Below are 22893 nucleotides of genomic sequence, written 5' to 3'. Positions count from 1 at the left end.
CTGACTAGCAAGACCAGTGGCAAGGGATGATGGGAATTGTAGTCCAAAAACAGCTGGAGGCACAAGGTTGGGAAACACTGCACTAGATGGTCCTCAGGGTCTCTTCCAACTCTACGATTCTGTGATATCTATGGTCCCAAGTTCCCTGGTCTGGAATGTGGGAGAGCCCCGGCCGTTGAGCTAAATAGGATGGGAGCAGCGGCGTAGCGTGGGTTGTCAGCACCCGGGGCAAGGCAAGTAATTTGCGCCCCCTAACCCCTAACCTGCCGCTGCTGCCAGCTTCTTCTTGCTGCTGCCTGGTCTGGTGTGGTTCTCTCCCGCGCTCAGCGCTGTGCTGGGCAGCCGCTGCACTGTCCCTCCCCCAGATAGTCCCTCGCTCTCTCTCCGCACCGCACGCCTGGCACCCACCCCTCCACAGTAGGCGGCGACCCGGCGGCTCGGATCGGATTCACACAGCCAGCACTGCAGTGAGAGAGAGTGAGTGAGCCAGGTAGGGGCAGAGAGCTGCGAGTGCGAGCACGCCCCCCCCCCGATGTTGCGCCCGGTGCAGCCGGTCCCCCCCCTGCACCCCCCACGCTACGCCACTGTATGGGAGCCACAATCTGCAAGGCAGCTTCCTATATTCTAACCATTTCCACATTGGCTTGCAAACTAAGGAAGCCCTGAGAGGCTGCCAGGGATTGCAGAGTCTTCTGGGATACGTTCTACAGCACACACCCATTTCACCCAGGTCACCGACTAGACCTCTTCCGACTTGCTGGGAATCACAGGTGGGAAGAGTGTTTTTGAGCTCAGGTTCTTCCTGCAGGCTTTCCATGGACATCCAGATTGGTCACTGCCGGAGCAAGTTGCTTATGTTCTTATACTTTACCATCAACCCATGCAAAGTGACATTGCATTATAAAGCAGTCTTCCCGGGACAGACAGCACTGCTAGCTACTAGGACTCTGGGCACAGATCCATGTGCATATACTAATTTATATGTATGTATAGATGCCTCAGGATGGGACACAGGTGGCGCTGTGGGTTAAAGCCTCAGCGCCTAGGACTTGCCGATCGAAAGGTCGGCGGTTCGAATCCCTGCGGCGGGGTGCGCTCCCGCTGCTCGGTCCCAGCGCCTGCCAACCTAGCAGTTCGAAAGCACCTCCGGGTGCAAGTAGATAAATAGGGACCGCTTACCAGCGGGAAGGTAAACGGCGTTTCCGTGTGCGGCTCTGGCTCGCCAGAGCAGCGATGTCACGCTGGCCACGTGACCCGGAAGTGTCTCCGGACAGCGCTGGCCCCTGGCCTCTTAAGTGAGATGGGCGCACAACCCCAGAGTCTGTCAAGACTGGCCCGTACGGGCAGGGGTACCTTTACCTTTACCTTTATAGATGCCTCACCATCACTGTTGTGGGCCCAGCTTCCCTGTAAGCAAGTCTTTTTGAAAAGGGAGGGAAAGGGGCAGGAGAACCTGGACCTGGGCTGCTTACAAACAGCACATCTGAGTGAGATAGGGGGAATGAGAGAGTGAGAGAAGGTGATTCTCAACTCTTGGGAACCACAGTTTAAGGTGCTGGGAATCTTAGCTCTGTTGGGGATAAGATACAGTTCCCAGGCTTATTTGGGGTGTGTGTGAAATGTGCTTTCAGTGTATGGTGTGTACACAGCCCTTGTGCGAAAGACCTGGGGCTCAGGTCCCCTGGACCGCACTCAGACCCTTGACATTCCTCCATGGGTAGGCAAACTAAGGCCCAGGGGCCAGATCCAACCCAATCGCCTTCTAAACCCGGCCAGCGGACGGTCCAGGAATCAGCATGTTTTTACATGAGTAGAATGTGCCCTTTTATTTAAAATGCATCTCTGGGTTATTTGTGGGGCCTGCCTGGTGTTTTTACATGAGTAGAATGTGTGCTTTTATTTAAAAGGCATCTCTGGGTTATTTGCGGGGCATAGGAATTCGTTCATTCCCCCCCCAAATATAGTCTGGCCCCCCACAAGGTCTGAGGGACAGTGGACCGGCCCCCTGATGAAAAGATTTGCTGACCCCTCTCAGTAGATGCACATATAGGTTTGCAAGACAGACACAGAGAGAGATCACTAGCAGGCAGCAAGCACTCGTTTCTGATTTTCTCAGAGAAACTTCTGCTAAACTTCAGAGGGACGTCATCTTTCCCTGCCACACAGTTTAAAAACTGCACCTGGTAAGGTTCATGCCTTGGAGACTCTGAAATGGCCCCAAACTCTCTCCTAAACGCAGAGCACTAGTTTATGGTTGTGGCAGCAGAAGTGCTAATCCAGAGTTGGTGGATTGGTCTCTCCTTCCTGGTTTTTTTTATATTAAAAAAAAATCACAAGGAAAACAAGTGTGTCTGTCTGTCTGTCCCTCTGTAGGTGAGGTCCAGACTCAGGATGCATCCTTTCCTCCCTCTCTTGATGGAGGAAAGCGCTCCGCTCTGTGCCACCGACACAGTCCTGATGTCAAGTCCTTTTGACAAGCTGACAGACGCCTGGGCGCAGGGGGGAGCGGCAGCAGCAGCAGCAGCAGCAGCGAGAGGAGGAGGAGAGAGAAAATATTTTCCGTGTCTTCGCCTGAAGTCATTCTGTGGTTTTTGAAAAAATGTGCTGTATATTTTCAGGGCTGTGTCACATGATCTGCTGGGGTTATGAATAGCCGAGTATAATGATTTCTTAGTGAACGTTAAAAAAAAAAGAAGAGAGAGAGAGAGAGTGATTCTCAGCGAGAGGGAGGCTCACACTCGCTCAGGAACAGCGGGGAGAGAGAGACGAGACGTGGAAAGTTTCCCCGGCTCCAGGTGTTGTCTCTGCGTGTCGAGCCCACTCAGACGACCAGGTGAGTGGGCAGCACGCGGGGCCTGGACAGAAGGCGTGAGAGGTCAGATGGCGAGTTCTGCATCTGGATTTACTTTCCTCGCCACTGCGCCGGCTTTTTTGTGGCGCGCGGGGGGCGGGGGCAGTGGGGTGGTGGACACGTATCTGCTGACTTTTTCTTTTTGACTTCCCGAGGCCTTGAAGTCTGCTGTTTGAAAAGAACTTTTCGCGTGGCGCTGCGGGTGGGGGGATCGGGCTGTTGGAGCGCGCGCACGTGTGTATGGAGGGAGGGAGAGGAGAGCGGGTGTCTCTTGAGCCGACAGACCTTGGCGACTGCTCGGCGGCCCCACGTGCGAGGCGAGCGCCTGCCGAGCGCCCGAATGGAGTGGAGTGTGGCATTGGGGCCGGTGCACGTGTGAGCGGGGCGGAGTGCGTGCAAGGGCATCTCTGCGCGCGTGAGCCGGCTGCACTTGGTGGCCTTCAGTGGTCGCTCTCCTGTGATCCCGCTTAGGGCTTCGAGGGATGTCTTCTCCCGGGGTGTTGTGCTCCTGACCTCTGATCGTGAGAAGGCGCCCTCAGCCACGGACACAGCTGTGTCAAGAGGGCGCAGGGTGGGCAAACCCCGGGCTGGGTTTTTGCGCGCGCCGACGGAGAGGCGCCGTTGCTCTTTTGAACCTGCCTCCTTCCTGCTCCCCTGCTCCTTGAGCATCTCTGCTGCTGCTCGAACCCGCGTCGTCTGAAGCTGGCCGGCATATGGCGCAGGGAGGGAGGCGGAAGCGGGGGGGGCGCCGAGCCGCCTTGCCTTCGGCTGCCCACGGCGCTCCTGAGGGAGAGCTGCTTCAATCCCAGCAAGGAGGGCATGAGGTTCTTCTGAGGGAAGAAGGTTCCAGCTCTGTTTTGGCGGGGAAAGCCGGGCAGTGGGTGGAGCGGAAGGGCGATGGGTCTCCAGACGTCTGAGCCATCAGAGGAAGACGGGGCTGATCGAAGGCTGCCTTCTGGAGACTCCTTGTGAAGTTCCGGGGTGCTTTGGATAATACCCCCCTCCCTCCAAAAAATAACAATAGCCACATGACTTACCAGTGCTCAGTTCTGTGTTGGGTGTGTGGCCTTCCCAGGTAAGCAATGCCGCCATCTTGGCACCCACTGCCATTCAATTAATTCATTAATTATTGCCGGGGTGGTGGTGGTTCAAATCCCACCATAGCTGTCAACTTTCAGATTTGGAAATAAGGGATCAGCAGCCTCACCTGTCCCAGGGACAGTCTACGGGATATCGAACAATCCAGGATAGCAGCGGGAAGCAGCTGGAAACGACGCTGGAATAAGGGAATTTCCTGCAAAAAAAGGGGGAGGTTGACAGCTATGGATCCCACAGTTGTTCCTTGACCGATTCCTGGTTTATGCCAGGAACAGAGCAAGGAAGCCTTCTTTCGACATCCATAAATCCATCCTGTAGCTGCCATATCACAAAACGTCCTGTCCATTCATTTCCTTTTCGATTCCCAAATTTTCCTCCCGTACAGAGACCTCTGTTGACATCCACACATCCATCCATCTGTAGCTGTTGCCCTAAACCACAGTCTCTCCCTCACTTTTGTTCGGTGTACAACAACTTGTTGTGTGTTCAAAGAGCCCACCTCGTGTTGCCTGTTGGCTTGGGCTGGACTGGCGATGGCCATGACTAACATGTCTCTGTCCCCGTTCTTGGTCTATTGAGCAGGCAAGGACTCTTGTTACCTTGGTGAGCATCTCTAGGTGCCAGCATAGCAATGGAGCTCATTCTAAGGCCCAGATGTGAGACCCTCAGTCAAGTACATGGTGACCTTATAGGATTCCAAAAATAGGCGTCAGGTTATCTGTATGTTACCCCACACAGACCTTGAAATCTCTCCCACTCTCTCTCTCTTGGGCTGTTCTTGTAGATTTACATATGAACCTATGTATGTGAAGCTTTTAGTGGGAAAATGGAACCCAGGTACAGTTTGGCTCTTTTAAGTGAGCACCCCCTAAAGGAAAATTTGGGGATTGCTCCATCACTCAACTTCAATTCCCATTGTATCTCTCCTCTTCTTCCTCCCAAGCTTGCAATGCACCTGGGCACCTTCCCCTGATTGTGGCATGGTGGGACTATTCTCCCTACTGTAAACATGGAGGAGGAAAGGCTGACAGGTATGCAGCTAAATTGACATATTGTTCAAGAAGAGCAAGGTCTCGATTCTCCAGGTTGTGCAGATGGAAATACTGTAGGGAAAGGAAAACTGATTCCCCTTCCCATCAGGTGTCTCCTTGGTCATAAAATGAGACTACTGTCTCCCTACTTATTAGCTTGGGCAAAAATGGGCAAGAATTCACCTTGGACTGGAGATGGGCTAGCAGTGTCTTCCCATCTCTAAGGAACTGGATTTGGGTTCACTTCCAAGACCCAGCAATGAGACATCTTAGCAATGATGGACTCTTCTTGAATCCCGACTGCGGTTGCTTTTGGTTCTGTGGAATGGAACACTTCCTTGACCTTAGTCATTAGCCAGAACATTTGTCCAAAAATAAACGGTTAAAGAGGTGCAATTAAATTCAGGTTTGTAAATAGCTTCTTGACTGGTTGCCTGTGGTGAGTAGCAAACTGTGTCTAGGCGATCCATGCAGGGAAGCAGTACAGGTGTTGGGTTTGTCTTGTCTTGTTTGTGCTGTAAAGGACCCTCTGGCTGGGTGGGCTAGTAACTTCTGAGGACTTCATTTGCAAGGTTGATCTGACTGCAGATCTTGTTCTGTTCACGATGTGCCTATTACTCTGTGGCCTGCCATGGGAACAACTCACATAACAGAGCAATTTTTCCTACCTTTATGACATCACTTAGCTCAGGGCAGCATATTTGGTGCATTCCTGGCCATGTTATCCTCACAGCAGCCTAGATTAGGCTGAGGGATACTGAAGGTAGTCAAATGAGCTTCATGGCTGAGTGCATGTTGGAACCCAAGGTTTCTGTCTGGGTCTTTTGCCTGATCTGGCTCCTTTCTAGTCACTTCAGCTTAGCTGTAGGTGTGTCAGTACTGCTTTTCTTTTAAAGGGATTGATCACATGATGTGAAAACAGTGAGCAGGGGCTGCATATTGCCCCAACACACTTTTGTGTGGTTCTCATTAGAGTTTATTTTATTTAAAAGATGTTTCAAGTCCTCATGACCATGCTGATCTTATCTTCCCCCACTCCTGACACTCCTTTTCCAAGCCTTACTTCTCCCTCCTCCCCCTGCTCTAGTTCTGTCGCTCTGATTCAGGGGTTTGCAACCTGTGGCCCTCCAACCCTATCCACCACTGGTCACGATCACGGAGTATGAGAATTGTAGTTCAGCGACATGTGGAAGGCCACCAGGTTCCCCACCATTCTGCTAAGGGTTGATAGCTACCATTTGCTTTCTTACGGTGGCTGTTGTTGTTGTTTTTCCCTGTGTTCCCGGATACTCCTTTCCCTTGTCATCTGAATCATTTGCTGTGAGCAGAAGCTGCAATTTTGTTCAATCTGCTCTTAGGTGTCCAGAGTTTTAGTGTCAACTCTGAGTGAAGACAGTGTTCCTTCACTTTGTGTGTGTGTGTGTTCTGTGCAACATGCAGCAGGCTGCAGGCATGCTAAATAGTAGTAATCATTGTGGCAGTCGTAGTTGTAGAAATAAGTTACCAGAATTTATTGAGAATGTCTGATAAACAGCCAGAATTCAAAACTTAAACAGAATGCAGAGGATTCTGGTAAATGTTGTAAGGCAAGGATGGCTAACCTTGCCAATAGTCAGGGGTAGTAGGATTTTGACGTCCACCAATGTTTGATGAGCCACAGGTTCCTCATCTCAGTTCTAGAGCATTGGAATTGAGACACACTGCTGCGTCTTGAGCAGATATGAAATGAGGCATGAGCAGCGCTGCCACCACACCAATAAGAAATAAGAAATAAAATTAAGGAATGTGTCCCAAAATGCTGTGGCTCCCAGGTTTGAAAGCACTGGAAACCAGTTTCCCCCCTCCATTTTGGGGTTGGTTTGTTTTTTGCCTTTTATTACAAAACAGAGAACACAGCACAAAGCAACACACACACTACAACAGCAACAGTTCCAAAGCAGCTCAGAAAAACCATCCACAATGTGAAAAAAAACAACCCTATTTTTGTTTTCTCATGTTTTGGTCAACACCTTGTGGCTGAAGACCATGTTTGAAAACATGTACTGGAGCAGGGCCAGGCAACCTGCAGCTCTCCAGATGTTGCAGGACTACAGCGCCCATCATCTCTGACCACTGGCCATGCTGGCTGGGGCTGATGGGAGTTGGAGTCCAACAGCATCTGGAGGGCTGGAGGGCTGCGTATGATCCCCGTTCATACAGGGCATCATTCAGGTCTCTTTTGCTTTGCTGTAGCCCCATATGAGCCCCAGAACACAGTTCTCCCCCTGCACATTCCAGGAGGAGATTGGTAACGGTGGGTGAGCTGCCATTCACGGACCCTTCTGTGCCAACGCTGACCTTCTTCTTGAGAAACGTCTGGTGCACTTCCAAAGAACTGCAGGGTTTTCTGGAGCACGTTTTGAAATCAACTCCTCTTGAAATAAGTGTCTAACAGCTGTAGCTTTGTCATGTGAAAAAAAATGAGATGATGAAAAGAATGTGGAATGGAAATAATGCTTCTTTAATTGTGACTCTTGGCTTGTAAAATCCTGATGAGGCCCTCTGCACTAATAAAGTGCCCATACCCTGGCCAAAGGGCTCGATAGCAGGAGGTAGCGAGCCTTTCTTACCAGGGTGTGAACTCCCCTCCTTGGAAGTGTCTGTGAGCAGCAGGACTTCTTTTCTTTCTCCACGGGTCAGCAGAACGCTGGCTAAGGATTGCATTTCCAGAGGCTAGGTAAGGAATCAGGATTTCTGGATTTTGTCCAGCCTCCTGCCTCCCCATGTGAGTCATGTGGGCCTCTTGTTTCTGCACTTGCCCTATGGGGATAGCACTGACCTACTTCGCAAAACTGGGTGTGATGCTTTGTCTTGGAGGTACAGTGGTACCTCGGCTTACATACGCTTCAGGTTACAGACTCCGCTAACCCAGAAATAGTATCTTGGGTTAAGAACTTTGCTTCAGGATGAGAACAGAAATCGCGCTCCGGCGGTGCGGCAGCAGCAGACCCCATTAGCTAAAGTGGTGCTTCAGGTTAAGAACAGTTTCAGGTTAAGGACGGACCTCCAGAACGAATTAAGTTCTTAACCTGAGGTACCACTGTATGTTGAGATGTCTCTATTAAAGACTATATAGAAGAGTAGCCATGGGGTGGCTACCAGCTGGAGGCTGCCTGCACACCATGCATTTTGAAGTACAGGGTGTGTCCCCCCCCCAAAGAATCCTGGGAACTCTAGTTTGTAAAGGGTGTTTGGAACTGTGAGTGGTAAACTGCAGCTCCCATAATGATGTGTGTTGGGGGGTGTTGCTTTAAATTGACTGTAAGCGTTTGTAGACCCAGGCTATGGCAAATCATGGCTCTCATGGGAAATAAATACCTTCTTCCAAAGGCTCATCACTTTTTAAAAAAAAATCTTACTGGGTACCATCACACTAAAGGGACGCGGGTGGCGCTGCGGGTTAAACCACAGAGCCTAGGACTTGCCAATCAGAAGATCGGCGGTTCGAATCCTTGTGACGGGGTGAGCTCCCGTTGCTCGGTCCCTGCTCCTGCCAACCTAGCAGTTCAAAAGCACGTCAAAGTACAAGTAGATAAATAGGTACCACTCCGGGAGGAAGGCAAACGGCGTTTCTGTGCCCTGCTCTGGTTCTCCAGAAACGGCTTAGTCATGCTGGCCACATGACCCAGAAGCTGCACGCTGGCTCCCTCGGCCAATAAAGTGAGATGAGCGCCGCAACCCGAGAGTCGGTCACGACTGGACGTAATGATCAGGGGTCCCTTTACCTTTACCATCACATTAGCATTGTGTGTATGCAGTGTGTCAAAAAGCTTGCTGTGTTTGCAAAGAATTGGACATTCCATGGAATACAGATATAGATACTAGCTTTGATTCAGAAAGAAAGATTTATATACCATTTGATTGTAATAAAAAGCCTTGAAGTGATATCTATATACACACAAATTTCTAGCCTTTGAGATTATAGAGAGTGGAAATGTGTGAGCATCATCCAAGGAAGGTGCAAAGTAGAGGAGCGATGGTGGTCCAAAAGTAGGGCATTGTTGCTCCCTACAGTCCTCTCCCTCCCATACTTTACTGCTCCCTCTCCTGGGCTTCTATTTGGACTCCATGCAAAGTAAGCAATGCATGCAGATGTACTTAATTTGAATAATTCTGCTTGCTGAATTCGGGTTTACTTAGCTCAGGCAGCTCTGCCTATTCCCTATCCATTCCCTGGCCCCCTTTCCCTTGCTGTTCTTTTGGCTTTAAAAAATATATCTTAACAGCTTCTCATGCTGGCCCGAAAGGGGAGGAAAACAGCTAGTTAAAAAAAAAGGTTGCTGGCCAAAATAAGGTTGATTGAGATCTTCCCTTCCCAAGGTGCTGAATGGGGTAGCAAGCAGAATCTGTTTTCTTTTCATAGCAGCATTCTAAGGGTGTTCACACCTTGGCTAGAGACTAATTAGGAAAGGCTTAAGGACTCCCACTGGTGTGAGGCTGGTTTGAGAAACAACACACCAAACACTAGTATCTTATAACACACTACAGGACACGCATGTATTTTGGATAATGCTGTGTGAATTCAGATTAAAAACTCAGCACTGGGAATGCAGTTAAGTGCCCAGCAAACAGGAGTGTGGACACAACCTAACTTCAGGTTCCCTCTTTTTTCAGTAGAGGTGGCACATTAGAAGGATGAGTCAGGATATTTGGTCTGGTCTCTTAGGTCCCTTTGCTCATAGATATCCAGTGTGCCACCTGTTGGTGTGCATGTGCCCACAGAGACCTTCCCTATCACCCATAATAGGGTCCGGTTGCCCCTTGTTGAAATTAGGCTTGAAAGAGACCTTCCACTGGCTTCAAGAGGAGGGTGGTCTTCCTGGAGCTTGCAGCTGTGGAGGGAAGGTTATCTCTTGCCTTCTGACTTGTGCTCCCCATAAAGATCAAAACCCTCCCGCCAATAACTTGAGAAAAAGTAAAAAAAAACCCAACCCCTTTTCCAAGACTAATTCCTGGTGGAAGGGAGAGCATGTGCATCGTTGCTGCATGGTGCCCTCCACAGTTTCCCCTATCTGCAAATGAGTTGGCACGCCCTGCCCCACTGATTGAGAAGTTGTATTAGAAAGATGTCACCTTTTTAGTGTTGGAGAGCCTGAAAGCAGTGAGATTCATGTGGATCTTCCCAGAAGCATGATTTGCTTCCTAGAAAACAATGCAGCGAAGTGGTTTTTGTATATCCACCCTGCCCTTTTTATGAACAAAAGCAGGGGCAGGTGGTGTCAGTAGGAACCAGGGCAGAATATCATTGTCCTGGCACAAACGATTCACCATCCCTCTGTTGCTTCATAAATCCATTGTCTCTCTTGCACCATTGACAAAGGAACCGAGGACTAATGGAAGAAGCAGGAGTGTGCTGTCCAAAGGATTAACATGTTCTTGCTATACTCCTCAAGGCTGTGGTGGGTTTGAGTTGACCACTAAGTGACATACTCAGTGTCTGCCTGCTTAGGTTTGAGTAATGGAAGTACCTGCCTTGCTAGGTTGGGATATAATCCTGAGATATGGAACCTGCTACCAACTTGTGTTAGGGCATAGCAGAAGTTAGACCCTAGAGACGCCCTGCTGAATGTTGAGAATAGTTCTGGTAAGCAAGGAAGTTATTAAATGGTGTGTTATACTACCCACAGTCCTTATCCCAGGGGTCATTATTAAATCTGATCCACACCAACAATGTCTAGTCTTAACCTTGAAGGACAACTAGGCTGTGAGCTCATGAGCTGCAGATCAGAAACAGAGAGAAAGGAAATGTTGGCTCAACCCTTGAACACCCATCCAAAAAGATAAAAAAAAACCATGTGGACAATGGACTTTGGAAAATAAAGTTGTGCTCATGTCCATAGCGCTGGAGTTCCCTGTTGTTTGCATGCATGTGTGTATGTAGCATTCATCTGCTGCAGCCCTAGGCTTAAGAAGCTGTAAGGGCACAGCTACCATGCACAGACACAGTACAGCCCCTGTGTACATGAATCGTTTTGGCGGGCCGTGGGGAGAAATGGCCATAGTTTGTGTGGTACAGCCAAGGACATACTTCGGGTAGGTGGTGGGCAACGGCTTGGTGCAGAGAGAGGAAAAACTCTGTCATGTGGTATGTTGCAAGTTTGGACAAGCTGCAGATACTTGGGCTACTTTGTCAAGGGGAGGGTGGGATATATAAAATATATAAAAGGATGTCACATAGAGGAGGGAGAAAGGTTGTTTTCTGCTGCTCCAGAGAAGCGGACACGGAGCAATGGATCCAAACTACAAGAAAGAAGATTCCACCTAAACATTAGGAAGAACTTCCTGACAGTAAGAGCTGTTCGACAGTGGAGTTTGCTGCCAAGGAGTGTGGTGGAGTCTCCTTCTTTGGAGGTCTTTAAGCAGAGGCTTGACAACCATATGTCAGGAGTGCTCTGATGGTGTTTCCTGCTTGGCAGGGGGTTGGACTCGATGGCCCTTGTGGTCTCTTCCAACTCTATGATTCTATGATTCTATGGGATAAATGGAAAGCTCGAAAGCAAAACAGGAGGCATGAGATCCAACATTTGTCAGGGAAGCGGACAGAGAAACAGAGCAGTTTTTCATCTCGGATTTAGGACCATAATACAGGCAGTTCTTTCTTTTTCAGTGAATGAGCTGACATCTTCTGTGTGTTTCATGAATGGGTCAAGCTTCTGTAAAGCAGTGAGACACACAGCGCACCTTGAAAAATAACCAAAGAGTGAACTGGTGCTCCTAGCTAGCTGCATCCACATGGGACATGTGTCTTGTGGACAACTCAGCATATACAAATCTACCAGATGAAAAATCAAGTTGCGTAGCTTGTTGCGGGAACCTAATGTTCCTAAAAGTGCTTCCCGGTGCAGGAGTGTGCGAGGTGTTGTCAGGTATGCTGAATCTGCACACCTGATATCCTCAAGGAGCAGAGGGGGCTGTGCTGACACCTATTCTGAATACAGCTAATCCAAACAGACTAGGAAGATCAGCACAGGTGGCACAGTTCAAATAGGTGACTGTAGCATTAAACCCCTGTATTAAAAGGTATCTCTTCCTAGAGAGAGCGCTGCCTTTTTTTACATAGCCTAAGGGCACTTCCACATGGGACTTGAGTATATTTATTGGATCGCAAGCTACAGCTTGTGCTGATAGGATGAATTAAGGGCTGAGCAGTCCACGTGGGGGACAGAGAAATGGGGATGCAACCCCTTTCTTTTTCCTGATACCATGTTCCATTATTGTAGTTTAAAGCATGAAAAATTCTGAGGTGGGGACATTTTTCATTCTAGGTCAGGCATAGGCAAACTCAGCCCTCCAGATATTTTGGAACTACAACTCCCATCATCCCTGGCCACTGGTCCTGTTAGCTAGGGATGATGGGAGTTGTAGTTCCAAAACATCTGGAGGGCCGAGTTTGCCTATGCCTGTTCTAGGTGCACCCCGAAGCATCAAAACAATCAGTGCTCTGAATCCTAACTTCTGCAGGTCATCCTTTTGGCTGTGTCAGTCCATTATTATCATCATAGGTTCCTGTTCTGCTGCCAGGTGCCTGCAGGGATGTTGTCCTAAGGAACTTGCAGACTACGCAGCCAAGAAGACCAGAAAAAGAAGCGGTGGGGGGGGGGAGCCAGATCTCAATTGGCAGAAACCAACTTCTGATTTTGGGTTATATTTCTCTCCAGAGCTGAACCCTGAAAATGGAATGGTTCTCCAAGTTTGAAACAGCAGCTGGCTGCACGCAGTGTTGATATGATGTTACCAAAAACCCTTGGAGCAGCTTTGCACTGAAAAAAAGAAAGAAATCTTTTTAAAATGTCATTGTGGGGAGAGAAGTTTGAACAGAAATATATGAATCCTCATGCAACACTTTAAAAATAAATAAACAGTATGCTTGAAGGATGGGTGGAGGGGAAAGATGACTGGCTGAGCCGGCATTCAGTTTTCTGAATAGCACGTTAGTCATTTTGGTTACAAAGCCAATGAGGAAGGTGGCTTCACTCTGCACCTGAGCACTGGGTTGTGAGTTATATACGGTACATATGTGTTATATCTGTCTTCATCCTCCCTGCGCTGGCTTTTTGTTGTTGCCGTCCCGCCTGAGTTACTTCTGCCGGTAAGTCTGTGCTAGCAGTGATCTGTGCTGGGATCATCGCAGTTGCTGTTGGGCCTGTGGATATCTGGCATGGCAGGGATCGGGGTCTGTGCTACAAGTTTAGACAGCTTTGAAAGTGATGCAATCGTCGTAGTCTGGCCCCAAAGAATTGCGGTTAGTGTCATTGTGTGAGGGTGCTAAGAAGTCTTTGCTTGAGATTCCTAGCGCTTTCTGCAAGAACTGCCGCTGTCGAGTTTCCTCGGCTGGGAGGCAGATTGGTCAAACGGGGATGGAAGTGGTTTAAAGCTATTGTGCAGACACACCTCCAAAGCATCACGATCTCTGGTAGAAGCTGTTCTTTGAAAGCGTATTATTTCAGGCAGTTCTGCCGGTTCCTGTGTAAGGGAGTTTCTGCATGTGCACCCAATGGCGGTCAAGAGAATGGTTGCGGAGACAGTTCTTCACAGGCTTCACCACCAGGGCTGATGATAAGATGGCTGTAGCAGTTGCCCCGGTTTATGATGTTTGTGCCTTGGTAGTGATGTATGGAAGTGAGAGCTGAATCATAAAGAAGGTTGATCGCCGAAGAATTGATGCTTTTGAATTCTGGTGCTGGAGGAGACTCTTGAGAGTCCCATGGACTGCAAGAAGATCAAACCTCTCCATTCTGAAGGAAATCAGCCCTGAGTGCTCACTGGAAGGACAGATCCTGAAGCTGAGGCTCCAATACTTTGGCCACCTCATGAGAAGAGAAGACTCCCTGGAAAAGACCCTGATGTTGGGAAAGATGGAGGGCACAAGGAGAAGGGGACGACAAAGGACAAGATGGTTGGACAGTGTTCTTGAAGCTACCAGCATGAGTTTGACCAAACTGCGGGAGGCAGTGGAAGACAGGAGTGCCTGGCGTGCTCTGGTCCATGGGGTCACGAATAGTCGGACACGACTAAACAACTAATCAACAACAACAACATCGCGACCACCTCTGGTTATTGAAACACTCCTGCTCTACTGCTTGGTTGCATGAACTGAGCACCACAGTGTTATAGCCGGGGGCGCGGGCGCAGAACAGTCATGTACATGAGGAAACCAAACATTGTGCCAAAGTGAGAGAGTGCACAGAGTTTGAGAAGTTAGCTGTTGCCCTGAGATATGTACATATGCGTGTATTTGTGAGAGAGGGCCGTGTGTGTGTGTGGGAGAGAGAGAGAGGGGATGTGCCCTGATTTGTACCTCTGGCAAGCACGCAGCATGTCTCAGTCTCCCCACCGCCACCTAAATAAAGCGGTTGGGTTCTTTCCCTCCTCCATGTAGGCGATGGTTGTTCTAGAATCCAGCTGCGGCCCCACCTCTCTCCCCCTTGCGGCCCACACCCTCGCACAGTCTTGCCTGGTTTCCCACGCCAACTCTCACTCTTCTCTCCTTGGTGTCCTGGCCCTGACTCACCTCTCCACAACACCCCCAGGGCCCAAAAGCACAACACCTCTTGACAGGAGGATGTGAATGCTGCATTGTCAGTCTGTCCTAAAAGCAGCGGGGTGGGGTGTGTGTGTGTGTGTGAGCGGGTTGGATTGGGTGTGGGCTTTGACATTTCTGGTTCGAATCCAGCCAAACAGGAGGTGGTGGTGGCAGGGGGTTTTGTGTGTTGGGTGGTTCCAAGGATGTGTGAGAGAGGGAGAGACGGGGGAGTTCCAAGATGGAGGGACTTCGAAAGTGGGCTGGCCAGCGCGGAGTCCCCTCTGCCAGGATAACATTTCAGGGAAGTGAGGGCAGGAGGCCGGCGGATGCAACCTAACCCTCTGAAGCGGTGCCATGCAAAACCTGACTTGGGGAATAATCAGCAAAACAGCCTCGCCTCCCTTCAAGGCGTCGGGCACCACCCTCCTGGCTGCCGAAGCCACCGGACTGGCACCTCCTGTTTCCGTGCCTGCTCTTGGACACACGCCTGAGGGAGGAGGAACGGCACTAACCCACCCATACCAGGTGAGCCAGTTCGTATCCCTGCTGGCCCTACCCGCCCTGTGAAATCCCTTATTTGACCCCAGCGCGGGGATGGAGCTTGCCACACCTGCGCACACCACAGCGTTCTGGGCTCGCGCCTGGTGTGAAAGAGGAGCTGGTGTGGAAGCACAAGCTGAACTTCTGTCTTTCCGGTGACTTTAGCGCTTCAGGTTAAGAACTTTGCTTCAGGATGAGAACAGAAATCGGGCTCTGGCGGGGCGGCGGCAGCAGGAGATCCCATTAGCTAAAGTGGTCATCAGGTTAAGAACAGTTTCAGGTTAAGAACAGACCTCCAGAATGAATTAAGTTCTTAACCCGAGGTACCAGACCTCCAGAACAAATTAAGTACTTAACCCGAGGTACCACTGTGTGTGTGTGTGTGTGTGTGTGTGTGTGTGTGTATGTATGTATGTATTTTTTCCCAACAAGCGCTTGGTGTATCTAATCCTTATACAGTGGTACCTTGGGTTAAGTATTTAATTCGTTCCGGAGGCCCGTTCTTAACCCGAAACTGTTCTTAACCTGAAGCACCACCTTAGCTAATGGGGCCTCCCGCTGCCGCCACGCCGCCAGAGCACAATTTCTGTTCTCATCCTGAAGCAAAGTTCTTAACCCGAGGTACTATTTCTGGGTTAGCGGAGTCTGTAACCGGAAGCGTATGTAACCTGAGGTACCACTGTACGGCTAAAGGGTGACCTTCCCCAGTGCCAGTTACAGATAGGTAGCCGTGTTGGTCTGCCATAGTCAAAACAAAAAAAATTCCTTCCAGTAGCACCTTAAAGACCAACTAAGTTAGTTCTTGGTATGAGCTTTCGTGTGCATGCAGAAGGTATCTGAAGAAGTGTGCATGCGCACGAAAGCTCATACCAAGAACTAACTTAGTTGGTCTTTAAGGTGCTACTGGAAGGAATTTTTTTTTGTTCTTCCCCAGTGCCATTCGTCATGATGTGGTTCCAGTTTGTAGGTGGGGAGTCCTTGCAGAAGGGCTTTCCTTTTCACCCAAGTATCCACATGGTATAAAACAGGGATAGGCAACCTAAGGCCCGTGGGCCGGATGCGGCCCAATCGCCTTCTCAATTCTGCCTGCGGATGGTCCAGGAATCAGCGTGTTTTTACTTGAGTAGAATGTGTCTTTTTATTTAAACTGCATCTCTGGGTTATTTGTGGGGCATAGGAATTTATTCATTCCCGCCCCCCCCAAAAAATATAGTCCGGCCCACCACATGGTCTGAGGGACGGTGGACCGGCCCATGGCTCAAAAAGGTTGCTGACCCCTGGTATAAGATAACAAGGAACGAAGCCCACAGGGATCCACACATTTCCCCTAACTACTGGGCAAGGGCTAGTTTGTGCAGTGGTGGCTGGCCACGGAGGGCAAAGGCCGAGAAGCACCCTCAGCAGAATTGGTGCCAGGATGGGGGCATGGGCATGCAGTGGAGGCAAGGAGAAGGCGCTTCCTGCCCTGCGCCACTTGTCAAACAAAGGCTGCTTTCCCTCACTTGGGCAGCATCCCTGAGCTAGGGAAGGCCAGTCTGTTTGTTTATTTATTTATTTCACTGCAACCCGCATAAACGTGGTTGTGTGCAAGTGAGATGTGCATAAGTGTGTGGTGTGTGTGCCTGTATAAGGGGAGCAATTTAGACTAGGGGAAGTCTAACTTTTAACTTTAAAAAGAGAAGACTCTCCCAAAGTCATGTCTGGCCCTCACTGCTCCTGACTGTTTAAGGGCCAGAATTTTGAATGCAGCAGCAGCAGCAGAAGCAGAGAAAGGAGTTTCTCTGTGTCTCTGTCTGTGGCTGCTGCAGGGACTTGAGGAAGGGGCAGGCGCTGAACTAAGCAGCACAGCAGCAAGATGAAGCGGTATGAGAGCAGTTTTAATCTGATCCCTTGTGCCTGATCAGCCCCTGAACATGTAGTACGAAAGGGCCCCTGAACATGCACAGAGTGCATTATCCCAACTGCCAGGTTTCTTGAGCCCAAAATGTGGGGTCAACGGGTGTGACATGAAGGTGGGCATGAACTGCAAGACCTCTTGCTTTGAGAAATCAAACCTCAATGTAGGTCTGGACATTGCCAGGTGCAAGAGTCTTGGTAGACATGTGACATGAATGAAAGGCTGAGCTAGCAATTTAAGCTTGGGTGCTGGAAGGGAAGAGAGCTGCTGATGGCTTATCTAGCCAATGAATCTCTTGAGATGGACGGGGAAGAAATGCCAGGCTGAAGAGCTCCAGAATCTGCTGCAGGGTAGGCTTGGGGCATTTTAATGGTTTTGCCAGGATTTTCACTAGTGGCCCCCAAGTCCCTGAATGCTGCTGAATCCCATTGTGTTCCTATATTATTCCATGTGCTGCAAGTCCAAGGGCTTTCTTTCCCAGCTTGTCACTCATCCATCCTGTTCCCTTTCCTTGCCTTCCTGTACAAAAACGGGTTCATTGGAACTGTGTGTGTGTGTGTGTGTGTGTGTGTGTGAAGCCAGATGCCTGTGCAGCAATTTCCCCTCCCCTCCCAATGCTAAGGGGATGAGGGGGTGCGAAGTGGGGGGGGGGGAAATGCAGGGCTTGCTCAGACTTTCCTGCTCTGCCGTCTGCGAGACAGGCCTCAGCTTGCTAGCCATAAAAAAAAAGTGAGCTAATTCGGTCATGGAAAAAGGTTTGGGATTTTTTTCTGTCTCTCTCTTTTCTGGTGGAAATACCTTAAACATAAGTGTGATATTCAGGCAGTAAATGGGGGCTTTGTTCGCAAGCTGGAGCCAGGAGGCCAAGGGGAAGGAGTGCTGGAGCTAAATTCCCCCCACCTCACCTCACTCCTCATTCCCCCCCCCCCTTCTCAAATAAAGTATCTGAAATGGTAAAGTTTGATTTTAAAAAAAGAGAGAGAGAGAGAGAGGCCTGGAAGGCTGCAGATGAAGGGGGCTGGGTGGGAACAACAAAGAAACATTTAAAACAAATCAAAATCCAAAGTTTCTTCCTCCTCCTTGACTCCAAGCCATGCCTATGAGGGTTAGTTCTGGTCCTGTGGGCAAGTGCCCTATTTTACAGAGGAAGGTCCTTTATTCGAAGATGCCCTGTGGTCCAGGTCCTGTGTAAAGATCTGAGAGCAAGGGAGGGACCTTTCAGGTGGCCCATCAGCAGTTAATTAGCACCTTTGCAGCAGACTGAAGAGGCAGACAGGTTACCACTATGAAATGCACTATGAGATGCATTTCTATTTAAATTATAGCCATGACTTACTCCTCTGCGCCAATGCATATAAATCAACATTGCAATGCAAATTGGAGTCCTGTTGTTTCCGTTGCATTTCCTGTAAGTGGATGCCCTATAGATGATGATGATGGTGATTATGATATATCATCTTTCATTTCGAGAAGACATACAGAGGCCCTGTAGTTCTGGAACCTATTGCCCAACCCAAGGGCTTGCAGGACAGAGAAGTCTGAACTGTCACCCAACTTTGAGGTGGGGAGGTAGTATACGCCTTACCCTGGGCCCCACTATTTTCCAACTTTCCAGTGAAAGAAAGGGCTGCTGTCCTTGTTGGCTTTTTAGACTATGGGAGTAGTTGTGTTGCTACTACCCATGTTTAGGGATGCGGGTGGCGCTGTGGGTTAAACCACAGAGCCTAGGACTTGCTGATCAGAAGGTTGGCAGTTCGAATCCCCACAATGGGGTGAGCTCCTGTTGCTCGGTCCCTGCTCCTGCCAACCTAGCAGTTCGAAAGCATGTCAAAGTGCAAGTAGATAAATAGGTACCGCTCCAGGGGGAAGGTAAACGGCATTTCCGTGTGCTGCTCTGGTTCGCCAGAAGCAGCTTAGTCATGCTCCCTTGGCCAATAAAGCGAGATGAGCGCCGCAACCCCAGAGTCAACCACGACTGGACCTAATGGTCAGGGGTCCCTTTACCTTTACCTTTTCCCCCATGTTTAAGCATTTTTCCAAGGCTGCATTTCCCAGAGTTCCCTGGAAGCATGTAAGGGGTTCCTGAATGAGAAGGTGAGTGAGGGTGAACAAAATTGCTGAATTAAGTTAAGTAATTCATAAAATAAAAAGTGAACAAATGCACCCCTTGTATTCTAGCTTCATAGGAGAGTTTCAAATATTCCTTGTTGCTGTAACACATCAAAATTGTGGCTTTGAAGAGAAACAAGTTCAGGACTTACCGGCATTATGAAGTACCAAGGTTTTAAAAAGCAAGTGCATTTTGGAACACCAGTGGATGTCAGGTGTTGTGATTATTATTTTGGTAACCTTAGTACAGTCGTTTCATCAGGACGAGCAAGTTGGCTACCAACTTGAGATTATAAGAAAAAGCAAATTATAAAAACAAATTATAAGAAAAAGCCATGGTCACATTTATTGGTTTGCCAGTGTGGGGTTGGGCATTTCGGGAGTGCAAAGGTTTATGATTCTATGATTCTATTTGTGGTCAGGCCTGTCGATTAACTGACACAGTGGTGATGCTAATGAACAGTAATCTGCCATTGTATTCAGCGATTGTGACCTGCTATTGAGGCAGGCAATGTGGTGCCCTCCAGATTTTGCTGGATTTCCAGTTCCCATTGGGCCCCAGACAGCATGGACAGTGGTCAGGTACGATTGGATTTGCTGTCCAGTAACATCGCATTGGCTACGCTCTACAGTATTAGTTAGCTGTTGATCTGTTAACACTTGCAGCTCTTGGAACAAGTTTGCTTGCATTGTATAAACCCGGAATAGTGCAGCCATGGGTTGGTGCTGTACTGATGCCACTGCCAAAATTCTGTAGATGTGGGATAGCAGTTGCATCAGCAGTAGCATTGCTGGGAAGATCCCAGCTGGGCTTGTTTGTTTGTTGTATATATATACCGCCCTTCTTCATAAGATGTCAGAGCTGTTCACAGAATAAAAATACAGGATAAAAATAAGTAAATAAGTGAAACAAAGCAGCAGAACAGACCCCTCCCCCCGTCTCATAAAAAGGTAAAGGACCCCTGCCAGTTAAGTCCAGTCGCAGACGATTCTGGAGTTGCGGCACTCATCTCGCTTTACTGGCCAAGGGAGCTGACGTTTGTCCACCATTATTGTTGTTGTTTAGTCGTTTAGTCGTGTCTGACTCTTCGTGACCCCATGGACCAGAGCACGCCAGGCACTCCTGTCTTCCACTGCCTCCCATAGTTTGGTCAAACTCATGCTGGTAGCTTCGAGAACACTGTCCAACCATCTCGTCCTCTGTCGTCCCCTTCTCCTTGTGCCCTCCATCTTTCCCAACATCATGGATTTTTCCAGGGACTCTTCTCTTCTCATGAGGTGGCCAAAGTATTGGAGCCTCAGCTCCAGGATCTGTCCTTCCAGTGAGCACTCCGGGCTGATTTCCTTAAGAATGGAGAGGTTTGATCTTCTTGCAGTCCATGGGACTCTCAAGAGTCTCCTCCAGCACCGTAATTCAAAAGCATCAATCCTTCGGCTATCAGCCTTCTTTATGGTCCAGCTCTCACTTCCATACATCACTACTGGGAAAACCATAGCTTTAACGATACGGACCTTTGTTGGCAAGGTGATGTCTCTGCTTTTTAAGATGCTGTCTAGACACATTTAAAAGGCTGTAGAATATCCATCAGCCCAAGGCCTGCTTGAAGAGGAACATTTTCGCCTGGCACCTAAAATATATATAGTGAAGGCAGTAGGCCAACTTTCTTGGGGAGAGCATTATACAAATGGGGGGCCACTACAGAGAAGGCCTGTGTTGCCACCCTCCAGACCTCACATGGAGGAGGCAAACGAAGAAGGGCCTCAGATGATGAATGCAGAGTCAGAGGTGGTTTATATGGGGGAGATGCAGTCCTTCAGGTATTTGTGGTCCTGAGCAGTTTAAGGCTCTGTAGGTCAAAACCATCACTTTAAATTGGGCTTGGAAACTAATTGGCAGACAGTGCATTCAGGCCAGAATCAGTGTGGTATGCTCAGTGAGCAACCTGGCTGCTGAATTCTGCACTGGCTGAAGCTTCCAAACCATCTTCAGAGGCAGCCCTGCGTATAACGTGTTGCAGTAATCCAAGCTAGAGGCTACCAGAGCATAGACAACAGAGGTTAGGCTGTCACTCTCCAGACAGGGGCATAACTGGGCCACTAGCCGAAGGTGATGGGAGGCATTCCAAGCCACTGAGGCCACCTGAACCTTAAGCGACAGCAGATCTCTGCTTCTCTGCTGGGCCACACACACACACAACCATTGCAGCACACTGGGCAGAGTTCGGGCTTTGGAGAAAGCATGCATAAAACCAGATAATGTACACCCCACAACCCATTCTGGCTTCTGGGTGACTTGCTTTGTAACCCTGTGTGAAGGAGAGGAAGAGGCAAAATGGTGTTGTGCGTTGGGGGTAGAACTATGTCGCAGGGCAGGGTAGGTGTAGAGGAAGCAGCTCTCATACAAACAGAGTTGTTTGTTCCCCGTCCTCAGATGCCCCCGGGGCATCTTGCAGACTTCAGCACATAAACCGGGCATTTTGATGTGGCGTTCCAGGCGCCAAATATGACTCAGGGCGGTCTTCTACTGCACAAAGCCCTGGGCAGCTTCCAATATATCTCAGTCCCTACCACAGGGCTGGCTGGAGTTATTTTTGCTACCCTAGGCAAAAAAAATTATTTCACTGTCCCCCTCATCTTGTTGCACGAAGTCCTATGTGTTTGGAGGCATAAGTACCGTATGTTCTGTTATTTATGGGTTTCCCCCCCTGATTACTGTCCCTTGCTCCAGAAGCGAATGGAGGCCATTTGGGAAACCTGTGAAGTTGGGACATACCCTTTGTCCCAAACATCAGGTTGACGGGGGCAGTAACTGTATTCCTCAATCCATTTCCTTATTACCTCTTGAAATCTGCTGCCCCAGGAAGCTGCCTGCATTGCCCTAACGGCTACTGCCAGCCCTGCTCCATCTCAATAAGTTAATTGGGTAAACTAAAACCACAGTTGGGCAAGTGTGTACATCGCATAGCTGTTTCTGTAATACCACTAATTATCTGGGGTGAGGTTAGGGTGACCCGATTTAATCAGAGGTGGGGCTCCCTTGGATCTTCTGTACTCCTCTAGATGTGAGAATTCCTTCAGGTGCGCCTCGGGTTGGTGTGGGAAAAGAGGCATCAATGAAAACGAGTCTCTTTCCATAAAGGTGCACACGCCCGACCCACGCTTGCAACAGGTAACCTCACAGTTGAGGATGCCATTCCATCCCACATGTTTGGGAGGCGATGTTGGGAAAGTGCCTAGACCAAGCGGTTACCTAATTCGAAGCTCGCTTTTTGGAGCCTGATTTCAAAATGAAAGTCTAGCCCGATTGGAAGGGATCTCATGCTAGATCCAGATATCAGCTTCACCTAGTGATGCCGTCACTGAACAGAAAATTGGAAGGGAAGGGAAGAGGGACAGAGGCCGGTGTTGACCATGGCACCTGTGCTGGCCCCGTGGGTTTCCGTGAAGCGAGGTCCAAGTCCAGGCCGAGGTCAAGGGAGCAGTATTGAGGCCGTCCGTCAAAGCTGAAGCTGGGTCCAAGGCAGGGAGTCGGGTGAGGTCAGGAGATCCGGCAGGGCAGGGTGCCGGCAGGAACAGGCTACCAACAACGTTGCTCCCGCAACTTGGGACTGGCTGGCTTTTATCTGCCCCAAGGCATAGGGCGGCCCCAGTCCACAGGTGACTCGCCTCTCCTGGCCTGGAGGCGAGCACTCCTCCTGCGGGAACTTAGTTCCCACCGTCTCTCTGCCCTGAGCCTCTGCAGCGCAGGAGAGGCTGGAGGGTTACTGGACCTCAGCCTCCCCTGACGGGGCTGAGAGTGGAGCAC

The 22893-nt window shown here is 49.5% G+C and overlaps 1 protein-coding gene across 2 annotated transcripts in view; it reads left to right on the top strand.

Annotated features, from left to right (window-relative positions):
* The first annotated feature begins 2509 nt into the window (after positions 1 to 2509).
* The window catches only part of RARG (retinoic acid receptor gamma), a 122641-nt gene continuing 102257 nt past the window's right edge, over positions 2510 to 22893 (top strand). Inside the window, exon 1 of one of the 2 annotated variants that reach the window (XM_083728967.1) lies at positions 2510 to 2833. The gene's annotated coding sequence lies outside the window, so the exon portion shown is untranslated. Of the gene's footprint in view, positions 2834 to 12961; positions 13109 to 22893 lie in introns of those variants that run through there. The other variant, XM_083728968.1, reaches the window with a different exon arrangement.

Source organism: Podarcis gaigeae, assembly GCF_964106915.1.
Source record: "Podarcis gaigeae genome assembly, chromosome: 2".
Taxonomy (NCBI): Eukaryota; Metazoa; Chordata; class Lepidosauria; order Squamata; family Lacertidae; genus Podarcis; species Podarcis gaigeae.
This window is presented reverse-complemented; position numbering and strand designations above follow the sequence as displayed.